Source organism: Lynx canadensis, chromosome E1 (genome assembly GCF_007474595.2).
Source record: "Lynx canadensis isolate LIC74 chromosome E1, mLynCan4.pri.v2, whole genome shotgun sequence".
Classification (NCBI taxonomy): Eukaryota; Metazoa; Chordata; class Mammalia; order Carnivora; family Felidae; genus Lynx; species Lynx canadensis.
In genome coordinates, this window is record NC_044316.2 from 6,962,196 (window position 1) to 6,985,641 (window position 23,446).

A 23,446-nucleotide genomic window follows, 5' to 3' on the forward strand; every position below is an offset into this window, starting at 1 on the left:
GAGAGAGGGAGACACAGAATCCGAAGCAGGATCCAGGCTCCGAGCTGTCAGCACAGGGCCCGACGCGGGGTTCAAACTCACGGACCGCGAGATCATGACCTGAGCCGAAGTCGGACGCTCGACCGACTGAGCCACCCCGGCGCCCCAACCATGACCTTCTTATACAATCCCCAGCCCTGTACCAGAATTTCTGATTGCCTTGATTTTCCCCCGTTGACCAGAGAATGGTGTGTCCTCATAACAGTCGCAAATTATCTAGCCTGTCATTCATATCGGTATGGGATCTGCTTCCTTCGTGGCCGTTTTTGGAGACCCTGGAACCTTCTGCTCCACCACAGTCCAGTGACTCTCCAGCTGTCATCCTGAGATCTCCCATCTCTGTTTTCTAGGTGAATCCACTATTTCCTAGATCTGATGGCTTCCAGTATTTTATTTGTTTCTGTGTTCTCTATATCATTTCATTAAAGAACTCAATTGTCGGACATTTTTTAGTCCATCTTCATCTAAAAATGTCCTTATTTTGCTCTCAAAGTTCCTTCACTGATGGAAGGTTTGACTGATGGTTTGCTTGGGTATTGAATAAGGTTCAAAGTAAATAGCCTGGACTTCTGATTTGAACCCCCAAATTTACAGAGCTTAGAAGTCATCTTGTGTGTTCAGTGTCACTCATCATCAGGGAAATACAAATCAAAGCCACACTGAGATGTCACCTCACACCAGTCAGAGTGGCTAAAATGAACAAATCAGGAGACTATAGATGCTGGCGAGGATGTGGAGAAATGGGAACCCTCTTGCACTGTTGGTGGGAAATAAACTGGTGCAGCTGCTCTGGAAAACAGTGTGGAGATTCCTCAAAAAATTAAAAATAGAGCTACCCTGCGACCCATCAATAGCTAGGAATTTGCCCAAGGGATAGAGGAGTGCTGATGCATAGGGGCACTTGTACCCCAATGTTTATAGCAGGACTCTCAACAATAGCCAAATGATGGAGAGAGAGAGCACAAATGTCCATCAACTGATGAATGGATAAAGAAGGTGTGGTTTATACATACAATGGAATACTACTTGGCAATGAGAAAGAATGAAATCATGCCATTTGCAGCAACGTAGGTGGAACTGGAAGGTGGTACGCTGAGTGAAATAAGTCAGTCAGAGAAAGACAGATATCATATGTTTTCACTCATATGTGGACCTTGAGAAACTTAACAGAAGACCATGGGGGAGGGGTGGGAGAAAAAATAGATACAAACAGAGAGGGAGGGAGGCAAACCACAAGAGACTCTTAAATTCAGAGAACAAACTGAAGGTGAATGGAGGTGGGGGAGAGAGAAAATGGGTGATGGGCATTGAGGAGGGCAGTTGTTGGGATGAGCACTGGGTGTTGTATGTAAGCCAATTTGACAATAAGTTATATTTAAAAATAAATAAAAGAAAAAGCCATCTTGTGTTTATAACAAAATAGCTGAACACACTGAAAATCATGAGTTTTCTTGCTCCATTAGGAAATTGAGGTCTTGGGGCAGGCTGCTTCCCCAAGTCTGGAGAATGCAGAAAAACCAAAGGTAAAGAAAAATCTTGAAAAAAACCAGGGAGGAGGAAAAATCTTACCTATAGAGGAACAAAAACTATTATAGTGGACTTCTTTCCGTTTAAGAAAAAAAAATGAAATATTTTAAGTGTTGAAAGAAAAAATCCACCAACCTAGGATTCTATACCCAGAGATTATTATCCTTTAAAAATTAAGGAGGAATAAAGACTTTCTTAGAGAAACCAGAGGGAATTTAACTATATTAATTTCAGACAAGGCAGATTTCAGAAAAAGAAAAATTATCGGGGTAAAGACGGTGACCTAACAAGGAAGGAGTCACCTCTCCTAGAAGACACAACTGATCCTTAACCTAACAACAGACCTTCAGACTATTTGAAGCAAAAACCAAGAAACTGGGGGGTGCCTGGGTGGCTCAGTTGGTTAAGCGTCCGACCTCAGCTCAGGTCATGATCTCACAGTTTGTGGGTTCGAGCCCCACATTGGGCTCTGTGCTGATGGCTCAGAGCCTGGAGCCTGTTTCAGATTCTGTGTCTTCCTCTCTCTCCGCCCCTCCCCTGTTCACACTCTGTCTCAAGAATAAATAAACATTTAAAAAAATTAAAAAAAAATGAAAAACTGGAAGGAGAAAACAGATAACTCCACCATGATAATTGGGGACATCAACTCTTTTAGTAATTGGTATATCAAGGAGGCAGAAAATCAATAAGGATATAATTGAAACAAACAGCACCATCAATCAACTTGATCTAATTGACATTTCTAGAGAACTCCACTCAACAACAGCAGAATACAAACTCTTCTCAAGCTTGCATGGAGCATTCATCAAGATAGGCCAAATTCTGCTTGAGATTCTCTCTCTCTCTCTCTCTCTCTCTCTCTCTCTGCTCCACCCCCACTTGCACTGTCCCCGTCTCTCTCAAAATAAACAAACTTAAAAAAAAAAGGAAATCATCTGATCATGTCAATGGCAAAAAAAAGAATTTAACAAAACCTACCTACTCATGATAAAAATTTCTTGGCAAACAAGGAATAGAGGAGAAATACTTCAGCTTCAGAAGGAATATCTACAAAAAAAACCTAAACCCAAAGCTAACATTATATTTAATGGTGAGAAATCCATGCTGTTCTTGTGTCATGACAATCTTTTGGGTGTAGTCTGCTGTCATTTATCTTGATCATTATACTGGAGCCTTTTATATTCTGAAGACCTTTGTATTTTTCCATCTCTGTGTTTATTCTGTATTTGATCATTTTCTTTCGTTCTCTCTTCTCTTTCCTAGTAAATTTACTTAGTAGGATGTTAAACTGCATGGAACAGACTCTTAATCTATTTTCTTCATTCTGTCCACCTCTATCATTCTGATCTATGTCAGAGGAGTGAAAGGTGGGGAGGATTGAATAGGTGAAACACAGGGGATTTTTTAGGGTGGTGAAACTGTTTGGTATGATACTGTAGTGATAGATACGAGATGGTATGCATTTGTCAAAATCATAGACTGTAACAATACACAGTGAATTTCACATTTGCAAAATGAAAAGCAGTCCAACCAGAGGAAAAAGTGCTGATCTAACTAACTCTGGGAATGAATGGAATCTGAAATTCTAAAGGCAAAAAGAACTGCACATAAGTACCATACTCCAGGCGATAAAGTTGTTTCCCATGGGTGTATGAGTGAACAACTCTGATACTGTATACATGTATACTGAAGTTGACAGATTAAATAAATGGATGGAAAATGGTGGGAGCCAGTTTTCCCACTGTGGGTGTGGTAGCTGACAGGCAAGGGGAGGAGGCTGGAATAATCCATGTAGCAGCAGAGTATGGTTAGAGACATCAGTATGAACTCATGTCTAGCTTAATACAGGCCCAGATGCTTACATATAGAAATATTTGTAGATATGTGTATATTCATGTGTTACAACACACACACATATTTCCTTGTATTGTCAACTCAGAGAGCCTAGAAGCAATGATACCTGAGAAACTATGAGCGCACCCAGCACTTAGATCTTGGTTCCTAACACCATTTCCATAAAAGAGGTGAGGTTCTATGGAGAAATGGTTGATTTTAGGATCGGGGCATAAAATAGGCAAGATGAGTTTGGAATATCTTGTAGTGCACAAAGTTGGGAAGTACTCCAAACAAAAAACAAAACAGTATTCATTGAGAGGATTATGATAGGAGATAACTGAATGCGCTCTTTGCCCAAAGCTGATACAATTTGCACAAAAAAATAAAGTAACATTGGATTACAACCCAAAAGATAAAATAAATATCCATGAGTCTATCTATAGTGATATAAATACATGATTAACTAATGGAGAGGAATAGAAAGCCCATGCAGAATATTCTACATAACTCGAATAGATACTCTTTTATAGAGGTGGATTGTGAGTCTCCACTCCTTCATGGAGAGCTCTTGCATCATACAGTACGGAAGGAGAATAACAAAGAATAACTTTACAGTGGAAAAATACGACCACCGTCTACCTGAGCTTGATGGTCAAGAGCAGCATTAACCATGACTAGTCATGTTGACAGTATTTATGTTTGATACGATGTGATGAGAATGGCACTTGACTTCTGTGATCTTCCTCTCCCCAACCCATAACCCGTAAAGTCTAATCATGAGAAAAACAGCAGACAAGTTCCACTAGAGGGACGTCCTGCAAAAAAATCTGACCAGTATGTCTCAAAACTTAGGATCATCAAAAACAAGGAAAGTCTGAGAAAGTATCACAGAGAAAAGGAGCCTAAGGAGACTTGACAACTAGATGTGATGTTGTACCCTGGACGGGATCCTGGAACAGAGAAAGAGTGTTCGGTAGAAACTAAGGAAATCTGAATAACGCTGTGTTAATATTGGTTCATTAATTGTAGTGAATATACCATGTTGATGTAAGATTGTAAGACACTAATAATAGAGGAGGCTGGGTCCTCAGTTTATGGGAACTCTCTGTACTATTTTCTCGATTGTTCTGTCAGTCTACAAGTGTTCTGTTTTTTAAAAAATGTCCTCAGAGCTTTGAAGGCAGTGTCTTTAAATGGCCAGTGGTCTTCATGAGAAATCAGATTGTTATTCTTTTTTGGAAGATAGGACTTCTCCCCCTCCTCTGGAAGCTTTGAGACTTTATTTATTTTGTTAAATCCATGCTGTTCTTGTTTCATGATAGTCTTTTAGATGTGGTCTGCTGTCGTTTGTCTTGATCATTACACAAGAGCCTTTTATTTGGAAGACTCTTGTATTTTTTCACTTGAGTCCCTTTCATTCCATGTTTGATAATTTTCTCTTCATTCTCTGATCTCCTTTTCTGGTAATTTTCCTTAGTAAGATGTTGAGCTGCGTGGAGCTGCCTCAGTCTGTTTTTGTTTTTTGTTTTTTTTCCATTGTCTACCTTTGCCTTTCTAACCTATCTTACAGAAATACCCTACTCTATTCTCCAGTCCTCCCATTGACATTTTATTTAGGCAATCTTCTGTTTAATTTCTAAGAACTCTTTTCAGCTTTCTGGATTTTTTCCCCACTTTTCAACATCCTATGTTTTAATAGATAAATTTCTTCTCGGATGTAATCGAGGTTAAGAAATATGATTACCTTCGTCGGGATCATTTAACGCAACTTATTGGGTGGTGGTGATTTCTGTTTGTTTGCATGGTCTTTCTTTTCTCCACGCTGCCGGTTTTCAACCATATATCGTTCCATTCTTGGTTGCCTGTTCATACGTGAGACTGAAGAGCCATGTTGAACACTGTGTGGAGTCGATGTGAGGTCCTGTGCACCTTGCAGATTCAGGGGAGGTGAAGCCTGGCTTCCCCTCAACATGGCCCGGAAGGGAACAGATTGCCTTTGAAATGAAGGTCATCCAAGTGCAGAATCAGAAGGGCTTTACTCTGTACCAAGAGGACCCAGTGACATCAACTCTTCCTGCACAATGTTCTGAATTTATTTGGAGGACAGATTTGTGTGTTTGTGTGTTTTTTTCCTGTGGGAGGAAAGTAGACTTGCCAGGCTCAGGGTGTGGAGGGGGGGGGGCGGCAAATGGCACCACTGTTTATGGTTAAACCTGCCTATAGTTGCTTGTTCCCCACCTGCCGACCCCCCTCCCCCACCCCCACCTTCTTTCACGTCGGCTTCTACCATCTCCAAACTGGGGGCCTCTCACTGATCCATCTGCAAGACAGGCCCCTCCTTACCCTGGAGCTCTCTACTTAGCACACTCATCTGTTTCTGACATCCAGAAATATCCTGGAAGTGCTCGTCCCCTGAGAACTTCCATTCCTCTTGGTTTGTGCGGTTATGGGTTTATTTCTTTGACATTTCCCTGAGCTTCGGGGAGAGAAGGGAAGTAAAAAGTATGTGACAGATCTCTCTCAAATGGAAAATCTCAAGATATTTTTCTCTTAAATTATTTTATTTTTATTTTAAATGTTTTTTTTAATTTATTTTTAAGAGAGAGAGAGACAGAGCATGAGCAGGAGAGGGGCACACAGAGAGGGAGACACAGAATCTGAAGCAGGCTCCAGGACCAGAACCCAAAGTGGGGCTTGAACTCGTGAACCATGAGATCATGACCTAAGCCGAAGTCAGATGCTTATTACCTTAACCGACCGAGCCACCCATAAATAAATTTATTTATTTAAATTCAAGTTAGTCAACATAATAGTGTAGTATTGGTTTCAGGAGTAGAACCCAGGGACTCATCACTTATATACAACATCCAGGGCTCATCAAATTATTTTCTTAAAGAAAGGAGCTGTAAGTAACAGGTACACTACAAAACACCACATAATGTTCATTTAAATTGCCTTTATTTTCTGATTCACAGGTGGAACCCTCTTGAGATTGCCTTTTAGATTTCTCAGTCTCCTCATATTTTATAGATTATTTTGTTGAATTCCTTTTCTTTACATCTGAGGAAACCTGGGCTCTGAGCAGGCAGCTCTTGACTGACCTGTGGAGAAGCCCTGGAATTTTGGGGTAGGGTTGGTCAGGTTGGATTCCAGCTTTCCCACGGGCCGTGAGATTCTGAGCAAGCACTGAATTTCTCCCAGCCCCGTTCTCTCATCTATAAAATGACCATAATGGAACATGCTCAGTCCAGTTGCCGTGAGAACAGAATGAGATGATCTGCGTAAAGTGTTTAGCACAGTGCTATAAATGGCCGCAGCCTAATAAATATTGCCGTTACCGTTGATCATGTCATCCAGATTTAAATTACTTGCACACTCAGTAAGTATTTGTTTTTATGGCTACTGATCATCCCATTTGGCACCCTTTCGCTTTGGGACGTTGTAGGCGATGTAAGTTGCCCAAGAGACGGGAGAGAGGAGTTTTGACATTCTTCGGAAGAAATGAGGGACAGTTACTGCTATGAGGCAAATACAAAAAAGAAAGTAAGAGGAGACCCTGTGAGCCGCCCTTAACAACTGTTTTGTTTGTTCTACCCGATAACGTTTGTTTGTAAATGACCTTTGCAAATGACAGTTACTAAGAACGGCACTCAAACGTTTGGCTAGAGCAGAATCTGAGTTAGAAGGGACTAGACCAAGGCAGATACACTGGTATTGGGAGCAGCTGGATGGGAGGAAGAGAAGTATTAGGAGGTATTTCGCTTTTCATTACGCATCCCCGCAATAGTGTAATTCTACACACCGCCTTCTGAGCAAAGCAAACGCAACAAACAAAACTTCTTCCCGGGGAACAGAAGGAAGCTTTCTGGGGAAAATGTAAATGAAAGGACCCCAATGGAACGGGAGAAGAAGCCATTGCAAGCAGGATGGAGAGCAGGGCTCCTGAGACAGGACCCATTCGGCCCCAATAGCCAAACCCAAAGACTAATTCTGTAAGCTGTGCTTCGGGGCTTGGGGGGAGAGGTGTGGGAAAGAGACACCAGATTCCCTCTTCGCAGCGTTTTATTAATTTTACAGGCCCTTTCTGTGGAGTGCATGCTTTTCTCGTTTGTTTGACCAACACGGGCAGGGGAATGAGGAAACTCCTCCTGGCATACATTCTCCCATTTACCAGGGTCAGTGTTTACATTAATAACAGACCACACTATACGATGTGCTCCTTCTGTTAACCCCACACAGCTGCTAATTAGCAGGTCACTTGCGGGTTAGAGGTGCGTTTGTGTTGTGCTTCTTGGCTGGCTGTTGTGTTATTATAACAACTGTAAATGCCATATGCAGCTGCCATACGGGCTGTGCTCAAAAGGCTGTTTGTATAATTACAGGCATCAGCCAGAGTTGGAGACTGCCAGCTGACATTCAAGAGGCAATAATAACTTAATTTCCCTCACAACAAATTGGCTCTCTAATAGGGGATTTTAGTTGTGTTCCGAACTTAGGGATGGCTTGAGAATTCCAGCAAGCACATTTCTGTTGAGCTATTCGCATAAGGGGGAGGGTAATCACGCCCATGCCGAGTCCGCTTGCACAGTTGCGGGGCGTCTATCAAGAGGTGACCTTACTCCATACCTTTTTATTCCAAAGAAGAGATCTGTATAGCCAGAGGAGTCAGCTGGCTTCCAAGGGGAACTTGCCACCATAAGGACAGTCTTAAAGATGTCATGAAAGGTTTCTGTCCCACCGGTGTCTCTCACTGAGCACAACTCACGGAACTCTGCTTTGTTGTAGCGTTTGGAATGAGCTAGAGATTTCATCTGGGAGCCCCCTGGAGCTCTGATTTCACTGTATCTTTGCTTGTGTTTTCCCTCGGCCAGAATATTTCTTCCCCCATTAAATGTTGGTGCAAAGCTGTTTCCTCTGTGATGGCTTTCTTGATCCTTCTCTCTTTGCTCCAGAAACGATGATCTGTTTCTTCTTTTCGTGGTGCTAGCATTTGGCATAATAATCGTAACATTTTGTCTCTCGTCTTAATAATTATTTGTGCCCACAGCTGTCTCAGTGCAGTGGGGGAATCTGACAGCATCCGTTTCTTATCCGTCTTGGTAACACCTATAATGCTTTCCACCCAGCAGGTGCCAAAGGCAGTTGTTAAATGGATTTAAAATATGTTTTCAAAAGCTACCATCATTCTGTGTTTTGAAATATGCATAGAACTTGAATCACAATGGCGAACACAAAAGCTAGAAAAGCTGAATGAGATTTGGTTATTTAAAAATAAAGCCTGTTTTTAAACATAGTATAAACACGTTTCTCTCTATAGGTATATGGTAGATAATTTTTTATATACATTTTGTACCTATGTACTTATTCATATATTTTTTCACATACAGATCCAGAACTATACCTGTATCTGTATCTAATATTTTGGTATTCTGTGCCACTTGAATGTGATTAGAAAACTTTTAATGACCTGGAAAGACTTGATACTCTCTGAAATGGTAAAAGTTGTAAAACATTACAATCACTGTGGATACGATTCGTATTCATATATTCTGGTGATAAATGATTTATGCACTTAAAGTCCAGAAAGCTATGCATGAACAATAATATTGAGTGTTTATACATGATGGGATTTGGATTACTTTTGCTTTCTTTATTTTGCTAATCTGTATTTTCTAAAATGTTTGCAGGGTGTATATAAGGCTTTTGTATGGAAATTATTAGAATGTAATTTTATGAATGTATTTTCAAAGCTTTATAAGAAGGAGGATTTTAGCCATCCGAATTCCCTTTAAAATAATGTCTGGGCCATACGTGATGTTGGTAACTGCTGTTTTTATTTTTTTTTTTAATTTTTTTTTCAACGTTTATTTATTTTTGGGACAGAGAGAGACAGAGCATGAATGGGGGAGGGGCAGAGAGAGAGGGAGACACAGAACCGGAAACAGGCTCCAGGCTCTGAGCCATCAGCCCAGAGCCCGACGCGGGGCTCGAACTCACGGACCGCGAGATCGTGACCTGGCTGAAGTCGGACGCTTAACCGACTACGCCACCCAGGCGCCCCTATAACTGCTGTTTTTAAAATACCCAACGAGTAGACTGAATTTATTTTATATGAATGAAATGCTTCAGGGTTGAGGTGGATAATATGTTCTGGGTTCACAGGTGCAAGGGCGTGAGGCAGGAAGTTAAGACATTTTGGAGTGAAAAACACCAGCTCTGGGGCCAGAGCAATATTAAATTAGGCATGGACTTTATTTAGTTAGTTGTTGGCTCTTTTGGTAAGGAGTTCAAACTTAATTAGATCAGGCATAAGCAAAGGAACAACGAACTAAAACTTACCTGGTTTGTTGCACATCACTGCTCTGCGGTGTACGTGTTGATATACAGCCCCTTGTAATCCTTGTGGCTATCCTGTAAGGTGGGCTTGAGAACAGTGCTATACATTTTGCAGAAGAGAAGACTTAGGCTTCACTTGGACCCTTCTCCCATGTCATGGTGGCTGGGCAGGAACTCTAAAACTGTCTGTTGAAGTCTGTAGCCCGGACTCTGCCTGCCTTCCAGATGGCAGACGTGGGCGAATAGAGGGTCCAAGCCTGTTTTGGATTTATTGATCTTTCATTGTGACTCGAATGCTTCAGTTTACATACAATGTGATGAGCCAAGGCTGTACTTACTGTAGTCGGTGCAGTCGGTGCCCTGCCCAGACCCCCTTTCTCCAGGCCGGTGGTCCTCCGTCTTTAGCCCGTGTGGGTGGTGGCTCCTAAAAGCTCACATCAGCCCTTTCTCTCCGGACCTTCCTCAGCGGAGGGAGCACCTCGGTCCTCCCTCTTTACCCTGGGGGCGCAGAGAGGAGAGGCAGCCAGAAGTGACTGATTGACACGGGACACGAAGGATCACCTCCTTGCCTTGAGAGGGGACCACACCTGTGGGTGATTCTGACTCCAGGGCTCTCCGTGCGATCAGGCAGAAGCCAGTCTGGGGGCTGAGGCCACATCCTCACTCAGCTTCCCTCCCCTGAGCCATCCTCTGCCCTGGCTCCCTTTGTCCTGAGAGCACTTCCTCCCCAAAACCCCATCATGAGCATCTCCCCACCTCAGGCTGCGCTTCTAGATGCCCCCACCTGAGAGACGTAAATAGCACGGAAATCTTCTATGGTGGTGTAAATTTCACTTTGATGAATCAAGGTGGACATCTTTTCACATTTTAGGCGTCGTCTGTGTTTCCTATTCTGTGAACAGTCTGTTCACAAACTTTTCTCATTTGAAATATGGTTTGGGGGGCACCTGGGTGCCTCGGGCAGTTGAGCGTCCAACTTTGGCTCAGGTCATGATCTCGCGGTTTGTGAGATCGAGTGCCGTGGTCAGCACAGAGCCTGGAGCCTGCTTCGGATTCTGTGTCTCCCTCTCTCTCTGCCCTTCCCCTGCTCGTGCTCTGTCTCTCTCTCAAAAATAAACAAACATTAAACAATATTTTTCCCTTATAGAGAGATTACATTTTTAAGTTTATTCCTGTGTATTTTATTTACTTATTTTTGCTTTTGTGAATGGGGTGTGTTATTCCATTAGTTATCCTAATCTGTTGTTTTTCCATGTGGGTGTTACTGATTCCTACATATTAATTTTTTACTCTGTATTTTTACTCTGTTCTCATATTGCAGTGTCTTGGGTTGATTCTCTGATATGTTTCAGGATTGCAGTCATATCACCTACAAGCGATAATTTTACCTCCTCTTTCCCAAAATTTATACCTCTAATTTTTTGCTCTTGTCTAATGATATTGGCCGGAACTTCCAGAATGAGGATAAATAAATGTTCATTTTCACTGTCAGTGGACCTTTTTGAATTGTCTCTGATTTAGATAGGAACTCTTTTAGTGTTTTGTCTTGTTTTTTTCATTAAGCAATGGTGCTGGCTTGAGATAGATGTATTTTGGTATCTGTGAATCTATTTTACTAACTTATTAATAAGACAGTTAAATTTTCTTTTTAATTAAAAAAGAAAATAGGCCATCAGTTCATCTCTGACATTGGCAAAAAAAGGGGAAGACACAGCCATTTATCCTGGCTTTCCTTTGTGGTCTGTACCACTAGGTCACCAAAGAGTAGGTGACAGAAGGCATCACCCCCCCCCCCGCCTTTTTTTTTTTTTTTTTTTTTTTTTTTTACAATATTCCAGCCAATGAGTGAAAAAGGAAGAAATGAGAGAAATAGAAAATCACCATTTTGCAGACTCCCTTGAGTTAATGGCTCTGGGCATTGGGAATCAGTGGATGAACATCACAAGACAAAGAATAACCAGTTGTCACATGTCTTCTGATTAAAAAAAAACCATGGTACCACCTACATCTTGTCAAAGGCATCAAACCTAAGTGTGGTCAGACCTCTCGCTGCAGCTGCTAATGTGCTAGAACTACGGAAGGCGAAGGGGTGGGCCATACTATACCATGAGGACGCAGTCTGTAAAATCAGGGCTGTGGAAGAAACCTACATGTCAAAGCCTTAGGTTATTTGTGGGGAAAAGAGAGGAAGAGAAAAGGGGGATAGATGAAAAGAAACTTAACAGGCATATCAATTTTATTTATTTAAGTTTATTTATTTTGAGAGAGAGAGAGAGAGAGCAGGGGAGGGGCAGAGAGAGAGAGAGAGAGAGAGAGAGAGAGAGAGAGAGAGAGACAGAATCCCAAGCAGGCTCTGTGCTGTCAGCGCAGAGTCCGATGTGGGACTCGAACTCATGAACTGTGAGATCATGACCTGAGCTGAACTCAAGAGTTGGACACCTGATTGAGCTGCCCAGGCATATTGATTTTATAAAACTTGGCAAGTACGGTATAACGTGTGGACATACACTTGGGTGACGATACAATGAAGAAATGCAGAGAGGAATTATATAAATGTCAGCATGGTAGTTACCTTTGGGGGGAGTGATAGGCTTAACTTTGGGATGGAACTCATGGAAAGGCCTCGGGAGTATCTGGAAAGTTCTAATTCTTGACCCAAAGGATGGTTTACCAAGGTTTGCTCCTTCTATGGATTTTTTATGGTTTTCTATATTTGTGCCTTACTGTACAATAAATGGGTCAAGTGAAGATAACTCTGTTAGTGCATTTGGAGTATTTGTGGGAGAGCAGCTATGTGGGTCTTCAAAGTCCCAGCTCTCTGACTCTTAAGGTTGCCAGGAAGACACTAGTTGTTACCAAGAGGCCAAGCAGGTGATACAGGAAGGTTTGCCCAGCGGTGCATTGGTTAACCAGCTTTCTGAATAGAGAAGCCATGATTTGTAGCATTTGGCTCATGTTCGTGCTGTAAATGCTCTCATAATAGCGTTTTTTCAGGCTCCCAGGTGATGTCCTTGACCGTGAAGATGGAAAGTGTGCAGAGTTGGCTTTTGTTGGCCAGTGAGAGCCCATTCTGAGACCCTGTGGGGTGGATGGACACCAAGATACATTCCATTGTCTTCCCCTTTTATTTTGGAGTACCCCAACCTGTGGCACTTATTATTATTATTTGCAATCTAAGTCATTTTTATGTCCCTTGTTTTGTTTTTGTGGCAAAATTTAACATGTACTCTTGGGGCTGTTTTTAAGGGTACAGTTCAGTGACATTAAGTACAATCCCAGTGTTTTCTGATCATCACTACTATTTCCAGAACTTTTTCATCATCCCAAATGGAAACTCTCTGCCTGTTAAATAATAATTCCCCATTCCCTGTGCTCCCCGCCCCTCAGCCCCTGATAACCTCTATTCTGCTTTGTGTCTCTATAAATGCACTTACCTTGTAGGGTTTATTGTAAGGTGTTTCTATTGACCTGTTTAGATTAAGGTTTAAAATAAAATGGATGGGCTTTGTGAGAACCAGGCCCGAGGCCTGAGGAGACCATCATGCCTGCTTCCTTTCCCCTTTGAAAAGATGCTAGATTTTATACTGAAGAGGGTCAAAAGCATCTCTGTCACCCAGATCCTAGGTTCCTAAGGTAGGAGATCTGAGAAGAAAGTTGAGAATATGAGGCTGAGTTAGATCATTTAGGGTGGCTGAGTAATTGAACGGTGTGACCAGAGAAGCCCAGGAAGCTGAATATTCTGAGTGTTTAAGGCATTTTTTTGCCTTCAGTTGATGGGAACATGGTAGATGGTAGGAATGCAACAGAACTCCAGACTCGGATGCATCTGCGTACCACCCCGTGCAGTGAGCCAGTACACGTATTTTACGGTTTAATGGCTCTTGGAAACTGATTAAAGAGAGCGGAAACATGAACAAGGGCTCCCCACTGATGCTCCCGGGGCACTGCGGGACACAGGAAGCAGGTCTCCCAAGTGCTGGTCTCTGCAAGGTCACCAGAGGCTGCCTCAGCATCATCCAGAAGAATCCTTGACAACCCAGCTTCCGGGCCCCACTCCAGAAGCACTGGATGGAAGGATCTGGGGGCAGGACCCACAAACGTGTATTTTCCCAAGAATACCCCCGCCCCCCTTGGGGCTCTTCTGTAACCAGTCTGCATACTGGCACTTTGGAGTGCTAATTTACTTCATAGGAGCGTATTTGGGGTCCCGGAGCATGGTGGTAGGGACAGAGGGTTGGAGTGAATGAGGATGGACCATTGGAGTAACTGCCTCCCTGGGACCGGAAACAGACTTCGGCCACGTTGCAGAGAGACTCAGCGTCTTTTCAAGCCGCCCCAGTACCCTTTCCCATGCTCCGTGGCGGCCTCTCTTCTCGGGTCTGCACCACCCAGACGTCACGTTGGGTTCTTCTAACCTCACACATTCTCATTTCAGATAAATACTTCTTTTTATTTATTGTTTATTTGAGAGATAGCGAGAAAAGAGCATAGGCGGTGAGAGAGGAACAGAGGGGGGAGAGAGAGAACGTTGGGCAGGCTCTCTGCTGTCACCACAGAGCCTGACACGGTGCTCGATCCCATGACCGTGAGATCATGTGACCTGAGCCAGAATCAAGAGTTGGACACTCATCCGACTGAGCCACCCGGGCGCCCTTCAGAAAAAGATTTCCAAGATTACTCTGCTGTACTCCTGGCATTGGCACCTTAGCAGGGAATAAGGACTTTAAAGCCTTTGTTCTTCAATTACGGACCTTCAGACCATATGCAGCATTCAGGTGAGGACGGGGGTGTGAACTTAATTCAGAGACCTCCTCTGAGATATTGGTTACATTTTATAAATGGCCTTCTGTTGCTAAAGTATGCCTTTTTATTTATTTATTTGCTTATTTATTTATTTAGAAAGAGAGCACAAGCTAGGGAGGGGCAGAGAGAAGTGGAGACAGAATCCCAAGCAGGCTTTGCACCATTGTGCAGAGCCCAGGGAGGAGCTCGAACTCACAAACCACGAGATCACGATCTGAGCTGAGACCAAGAGCTGGATGCTTAACCTACTAAGCCATCCAGGCGCCCCAAAATATCCCTTTCTTAATACTACAGGGGAATCAGGTGAAGAGAGGGAATCACAGAATGAAGAAGCTTTTTCTCTTAGTTCCTGTTAGATCAGTGTTTCCATTTATTCTTTGAAGGAGACACACACAGTATGTTGTCTCTGCAGCCCTGTTCCTTCGCACACGGTAAACTCAGTGTGGAAGCATCCCCTCCCAACCCTATGAATCCAGTGAACACTCGGGCAGTGTAAGCAGTTTGAGGTTGCTTCAAGAATGAAATTCATCTGGGAGTCAAAGAATGCAAGTGTGCGATGTAATTTCACAATTGGATTATGCTCCAAGTCGAAGGGGTTTAAAAACTGTGGAGGGTCTCATCGACGCGCTCGGAGTGAGTTGGGGTCTTTCCACACTTGGCCTCACCTTTTAACCTCATTGGAAAATAACGTAGAGGGTTATGGTTAAGAGTACCGGGTTTGGAGTCGGGGGTGCGTGGGTTGAGTCTGGACATGAGGCTTTGTAGTTTTAGTGAAGTTATTTAACCTCTCTGAGGTTTGCTTGCTTGTAAGATTGGGGTGTGTGTGTGCGTGCACACACGTGCATTTATATCTGTGTCTGATCTTCATAAAGCTGTTTAAGCAGTACACAGCATAAGTCAAGAAGAGTCCTTAGTGTTGTTTGTCAGAATAATCGCTGCTGATGTACTGTTGCTTTCTGAGAGTCTAACCTGTAACCGTACATAGACTAGAAAGAAGACAGATAGATCCTTATGATCTTATTTTGAAGTCGCAGTGATAGGAAGCTGTTAACCCAAAGCGGATGGTACCTTTTCTGAAGTATCATACACTATTACCGCCTTTTTTTGTTTTTTTAAATAAAAGGTTCTTAAGTTATTTATGTATTTAATCAGTGTCTTTGTGTGTGTGTGTTTGCGTGCATGTGCACAAACTCTATCGCATGTAAAACTCTGGGGCTTGGATTTCCTGTGTCTGTGTCTCTGTGTCCCTTCTCTATTTGTCAGGGGAGGCACTGAGGAGATCAGTTTTAGCAAGTACCTCCTGGGTGATTTAAAAAATTTTTTTTAAATATTTATTTTTGAGAGGAGAGAGTGCAAGTGAGGGGGTGGGGCAGAGAGAGAGGGAGATGCAGAATCTGAAGCAGGCTCCAGGCTCCGAGCTGTCAGCACAGAGCCCGATGCGGGGCTCGAACCCACAAACTGTGAGATCATGACCTGAGCCAAAGTCGGATGCTCAAGTGACTGAGCCACCCAGGCGCCCCCTTGGTGACTTTTTGTACGTGGTGTTTCAGAATCACTCCAAACCCTCTTCCTATTTATGCACTGATATTGAGTGCTAAGGCTATCCCCAAAACCAAAAGACTTAAATATCACAGAGAGGGTCCAAGTTCATGGAGACTGTCCTCTGACCCTCATGAACCATACTTTACTGCTCAGGAGATAAATCCTGGGGCTATTGCACATTCTCTGCAGCAGCCTTGTGGGAAGTCATGGAGGCATGAAGGGATCTAATGTCTGCTGGGAACAATGACTGTTTCAGTGTCGATAGACAGTAAGGTGTGCTGGGCTGGACCTTAGGGGAGGAACAGAGTCTTGAGAAATGAGCCTGGAAAAGTTGGGTAGGGGGCAGGTTGTAAATAATGGTACGATTTAGAGAGTGCCCACCGTGTGTCTGGCACTTTGCTTTACAAATGTTATTTTATTTAATCCGCATAACAGATAGGTATTATTATAACCTGACATTAGCACATCAAGTGTCTCCTTTTAATTCCAGCTGGGGCAAAGAAACTTGGAAAATAGAAGCGTTCCCAGCAGGCAGCCGCGCTGGGCAGCAGAAAACTGTCCAAAGGAAAATGCACGTCCCACGTCTGAAGTGTCAATTATATTTCTAACAATTGCATATGGACTTCATTAGCCCGCTAAATGGTACCTATTTTAGTATCCCACCAGCTGGAGGGATTTCCAGTAGGAAATGTGAGAAGGGAAAATGTCTAGGAATCTCAGGTTCCCCAGAGCCTTCTGGAATTCATACAGATGAAGCAAGATAAGGTCAGCTCTAAACTCCCCTCTCTTCTTCCTGTGCCCTGTCTGCATAGTCACCTTACGAGTGAATAAAACCAGAGCCACCTCTATTTGTCCAGAGGGGGCTGGGACAGGTTTTCCGTGTCTCTTTGGGCCTCCGAGGCTGAGTCCCCCTCAGGGATGGTAGGCAGGAGCAGAAAGAATTCATTCTGCACTAGCTCTCTGTGGGAAATTTGTATCTCTTTGACATGAGGGTTATTATATGCTTCCTATTATATCTTTAGCACAGCTTTGTGTCGGCTTTTCCCATAGGTTGAAACTAATGATGGGTAACCTAATCCTGAAGGTAACAGAATAATCTTGGAGGACACAAGGCTCTATTTAATTCTTGCCAAATGACAGAATATACCCAGACTCTGAATCAGACCTCTGCAGAACTCCAGTAAGGTTTTGTATCTTGCCAAGCTTGGAGCCGGAGGCTTCTCGTTCTATTCTCTTTCCTGCTCCCAGGCAGGATCTGATTTCACACCCATCGATCCGTCAGAGGATAATGGTATCACAGTTCAAGACAGGCAACCATGGAGAATCATTTTATATGCTTCTGAGGCTCGAGAAGTTCCAGTGGCCTGGGCTGCGTCTCAGTTTTCAAGGAGAGTCAATCCCAGGGCAGAAGAGAGCGTGGCAAAAAACAAAAAACAAAACAAAAATAAAATAAAATATAAATAAAAAACCCAAACACCAAAAAAGCCCCCCAAAAACCCATGGGCTTTGGAATCAGGTTGACATGGGTCGGAAACAGAGCTCTGTCTGTGATTAGCCATGATCTCAGTCAAGATGCCTGGGCCTCAGTTTCCTGGTTAGTAAAATGATGAGGAATTTTACAGGAACAGAATTAAGGAAATACGTGGGGTGACATTCAGAGAGAGTGGAGGCAGAGGGGGCTTTTCTCACTTGGTCTCATTTTGAAGGTCATTTGAAAATAGCAGAGAGTGTTGTCCGATTAATTCTCTCCTTACCCCAAAGCTTGTACCGTGCTGTTTTCTGCACAGCCTACAGCTGTAGTGGTTGACGTTGGGACAGTAGCTGGCCTTCATAGTGATGTGTCTGGATATCTAAATTCTCTACCTGGACTCCATATATATATATATATACATATGCAAAAAGCATTTACTAAGGGCCTTTTATGCAAGGAGATAGATTTTGTTTTAGCTGCTGAGGGTTAGGAAAAAAAGCAACATGTGATCCTTGCCTCCAGGAGGCTCACAGACCAGTCAGAGAGTCTGGTATTACCATAGAGACTATGATGCGTACTTGTGGCACAGTGAGTTCACAGGCAAGGTTAAAGGCAGCCTTCCCGGGTTGGAGAAGGGTCAGGAGAGGCAAGAAGAGAAAGTGACCTTTGAGCTGAGACTTGAGATTGAGTAGATTTTCTAAAGAATCAGTGGCAGCAAATTCCAAGCAGAGAGAGCTCCTTGGGCAAATCAGTGAAAATGCCCTGGGGCAGATTGGGGGAAATAGTTAAAAGTTCATGATGGCCAGAGCCTAGAGCAGGGACAGTGGACAGAGGAGGTTGGAGATCACACGAGAGCCAGGCCCTGAAGGGTAATGTAGGGCACGCTAAGGGGTTTGGCTGTGATGCTGAGTATTGTTAGGGACCAGTGGAAGTTTCTCTGTAAGGGGGTGCCTTATGCACTTTTAGAAAATTACTCTAGCTACAAGGAACACGTCTTAGAGGTGAGTTGTCTTATTTGTATCTCCTGTGAGGGGTTTGTACTATTTCTTGCGTCTTCGGCTTGAAGTTCTCCATCCATTTTGGAAAATTCTTAGCCATTCTCTCTTCCAGTGTTGCTTCGGCTTTATTTTCTTCCCCGCTCTTTTTCCGTAACTGTGTTTTCATGGCTCGTAGGTCTCTTGAAATCATTTCTAAAATTTCCATCCTTGTTTTCTTACTGTGATTACGTGGTCTGTTGTAAATAAAGCTTTGTTGGAGCGTGGCTGTGCCTGCTCATTTGTGGATTGCCTGTGGATGGCGGGTTTGGGTAGTTCTGACAGTTGTATTAATCTGCGAAGCCCAAGATATTTACTACCTGGACCTTTACGGAGAAAGTTTGCCGATCGAGGGGCCAATCTGTTGTTAAGCACATCTGTTGAATTCTTTATTTTCAGCTGTGATTTTCTTTCCAGTTAGACAATGTCTAATTGATTCTTTTTCATGGTTTTCGATTCTCTGCTTAAACTCTCCAGATAGGAATTTTTGAACACACCTATCACAGTTATTTTGAAATCCAGGTCTTGGGAGCACCTGGCTGGCTCAGTTGGTGGAGCGTGTGACTTTTGATCTCAGGGTTGTGAGTCTGAGCTCCACTTTGGGTGTAGAGGTTACTTAAAAAGGAAATCTTTTTTTTTAATATTTTTTTTTTCAACGTTTATTTATTTTTGGGACAGAGAGAGACAGAGCATGAACGGGGGAGGGGCAGAGAGAGAGGGAGACACAGAATCGGAAACAGGCTCCAGGCTCTGAGCCATCAGCCCAGAGCCCGACGCGGGGCTCGAACTCATGGACTGCGAGATCGTGACCTGGCTGAAGTCGGACGCTTAACCGACTGCGCCACCCAGGCGCCCCAAAAAGGAAATCTTAAAAAACAAAATCCATGTCTTTAAAAAAAAATTTTTTTTTTTATGTTTATTTACTTTTGAGACAGAGAGAGACAGAGCATGAGCAGGGAAGGGGCAGAGAGAGAGGGAGACAGAATCTGAAGCAGGCTCCAGGCTCGGAGCCATCAGCCCAGAGCCCGATGCGGGGCTCGAACTCACGAACCGCGAGATCATGACCTGAGCCAAAGTCGGACACTCAACGGACTGAGTCACCCAGGCGCCCCAAAATCCATGTCTTAATAACACCACTGTCTGGAACTCTAACCTTTTTTTTTTTTTCTTTCACTCTTGTTCTTTTGCCTTTTGTGTCTCCCAGTCTCCATAATGGTTATTGAGTTGTGGCTGGTTTATGGTCTATTATGGAGACATTTTGAAACTTCTATCTGGATGCTTGTTTGTTTTTTGTTGTCTTTTTTTTTTGTTCCAGATAGGATTACTGTTGTTTCTAATAGACAGCTGGTTTAGGGGAAGACAGCTTACTCTAATCAGGGGTTGAGCTGATAGGAAGCTCTTCTTCTGTCTCCGTGAAGGCTGGTGTAAGCTTTTGTTTACCCATACCTTTTGGGAAGAGCTCTGGGAGGGTCACAGTGAAATCCAGAGTTGTTCACCAGAACTTTGAAGGGACAACTAGTGTTTCATGTTGGGCCCATAATTTTTGCATGTTCCTTCTCTCCCTAGGGTCATGGTCCTACCTACAAGGCCTTCTGGCCGAGTAGTTCCCTCATGGCTTCCAGTAGATATTTTTTGCATTTCTTTGGGAAGAGGCTTTCATGATTATTATCAGAAGAGGGATTGACTTACACTTAGCTACTCTGCCATTACTGGGAATGGAATAATGGATTTTAGGTGGCTTATAATAAGACACAGAAACATGAGACCAGTGAATGAGAAGTTGTATCCAGTTAAGAAGTAATGGTGATTGAACCAAAGGCTATAGTAAGGAGTAGGATATACAGGTGGCAAATGAATATGTGAAAGATGTTTAGTATCATTAGCCATCAGGGAAATACACACATAATGACTTACTACCGCAAACCTATCAGTATGGCTAAAAGTAAAAAAAGGGACAACATCAAATGCCGGTGAGTATGTGGGGAAACTATCACTTGTACATTGCGGGTGTGTATATAAAATGGTATAGTCACTCTGGAAAACAGTTTGGCAGTTCCTGATAAAACTAAATATAGCATTAGCATACCATCCAGCCAGTACACTCTTGGGCATTTATTCCAGAAAAGTGGAAACTGGTATTTATGTACAAAGCCATGCATATGAATGTTCGTAGCAGTTTCATTTGTGGTATCTCCACACTGGAAACAAGATGTCCTTCCAACAAGTGAATAATTAAACAAATTGTAGTACATCCATGCCATGAAATACTACTCAGTAATGAAAAGCAACAGACAACCGATTTGCCCCAAAACCTGCTTACGTGTCCACAGGATTATGCTTAGTAAAAAAAGTCAGTGCCAAAGTACATGCTGTGTGATCGTCCGGATCCTGGTTGTGATTAGAGGACACTGGGAAAAGAATTGCAAAGTTCTCTCTGTCTTATTTCTTATAGCTCCATGTGAATCTATAATTATATTAATAAAATTTTAATGAAAACCAACAAAACAGCTACAACATAATGTCACTTGGAATTTCACAAGCTTTTAAAAAATTTCACTGTTTGCATATTTTGTTGCACACATACAGTTAAAAAAATGAAAGATTGTTACTCTTTAAAAATGTTTTGTTTAGTTTTGGGGGGGGAGACAGACGTGGGGGAGGGTCAGAGAGGGAAGGAGACACAGAATACCAAGCAGGCTCCAGGCTCTGAGCTGTCAGCATACAGCTCGATATGGGGCTCAAACCCACGAACCGCGAGATCATGACCTGAGCCAAAGTCGGACGCTTAACTGACCGAGCCACCCAGGGGCCCCTAAAAGGCACATGATAATGCAACTGTTGTACATTCTGCTCTTGTGAGTACATTGTCCAACCAGGTATATAAGTCAGGGTGTTTTTTTTTTTTTTAAGTTACTTATTTTTGAGAGAGAGAGAGTGCGAACAGAGGAGGGACAGAGAGAGAGAGAGAGAGAGAAAGTGAATCCCAAGCAGGCTCCACGCTGTCAGCACAGAGCCCAATGTGGGGCTCCATCTCATGAGCTGTGAGATCATGACCTCAGCATTTTTATTTGTACACAAATAATCCTCTATGTTTCATTTCCATAGAAGTATCTGTTAAAGGATGTGAAGTAGTCTACAGAATCTCTAGGAGAGCCAAGGTCCTTCTCTTGTAGAAATAAATTAACTCTAAGTGTCAAAAGCTCTTATACTGCTACCCTGAAGAATTGGACGTCTCCGCTAACGTGCCTTCTAGTAGATGGCTTTGTGGGTGTGAATTTTGCTTTTTCTTGACACTTAGTTCAGAGTCTAAATGTCTTACGGATGATCCTAATTGGTAAACCTAGACCTTATTGCTACAGGGCAATGTGAAGATGTATTTTCTGGGTTCAGCCTTAGGAAGATGTATCACTTCATGTGGAAAAGGAGCAAAGATGTTAGATGGACATAAGTCACAGGTGCCCACTACAGTCCAACCCTTGGCTTACATTTCCAAGTAAGAACAACGTTCTTTTTTTTTGTTTTTTTTTTTTTTAAGTTATTTATTTTGAGAGAGCACGAGAGCGAGTGAGCAGGGGAGGGGTAGAGAGAGGGAGAGACAGAATCCCAAGCAGGCTCCACAGTGTCAGCACGGAGTCTGACACGAGACTTGATCTCACAAACCATGAGATCATGACCTGAGCTGAGATCAAAAGTCAGATGCTTAACTGACTGAGCCACCCAGGTGCCCCAACAACACTCTTTCATAAAATAATCCAAAAGTAGAATCAGGTATCTTTTCCAGAGGCACCTGGATGGCTCAGTCGGTTAACCATCTGACTTCAGCTCATGTCATGATCTCATGGTTCTTGGGTTTGAGCCCTGCATTGGGCTCTGTGCTGACAGCTTGGAGCCTGGAGCCTGCTTCAGATTCTGCCTCATGATCCCTCTCTCTCTGCCCCTCCTTGCTCACACTGTCTCTCTCTCTCTCTCAAATGTAAATGTAAAAATATTATTATTATTTTTTAAATCACTCTCTTATCCAAAAGGGAGCATGGAAGGTCACAGGCTTTCCAGGTAATGGTGTTTCCTCCTCTAACTCAATCACTATCTCTGTTAGGTATTTGTAACCAATGTAGTACATTGTGAAATTCACCACCACCAGCGTATGCTATAGAAAATAGTGAAGAGTAGCGAGAGTGATCATGAAGGTGTAGTTGTATTTTTTGCTTTTCTCCAGTACCTACCAATTTCAGGCTTCTTTTTCCCTTAGTAAGTATTCACCTTGTCAGGATTCTTTACCCGAGAGGGTGACCTTTTGCTTCAGGGATGGATTTTAACCTCGGCAATCCTGGATATTTGGAGTTTCTACAATTTTCTATTAGCTTTTTCCAAAGGGAAATGCAGTAATAGGAGAGCTCCATGGGAGATCCTCTCCATGAATGCTGTGAACTTCGCATGTGGGAAATGATAAAGTTGTGAACCCCACCTTCCCTGTAACTCAGCAGACCCCAGAATCAGACTCTGTACTTGCATTTTAGCTACACACGCCCTGCCTGACTAGGCATTCAATCCTTTTTGACTAGTTTGTGAAAATCCCTGCAAATGCTCTCGTGGCTGTAATTGATTGGAAAAACCCAGGTTGCATGCATATCTCTTATTAACTAGCTTGTCTGAGCATGCAAGTCCTTGCTTCTACTTTGGGAAATGTTCGAAGTGAAGGAATGTGTGTCTAACTTGTTTCAAATATCTGCATAGAACTTAACCCAAAATGTTGCACACCGCTTACAAGCTAGAACTCCTGATGCTTTCTGTACTGCAGTGCTGAGGGAAGGAAATGGGGTCGAAGGGGTGAATAGAGAAAGATTGGAATCTGGGGATG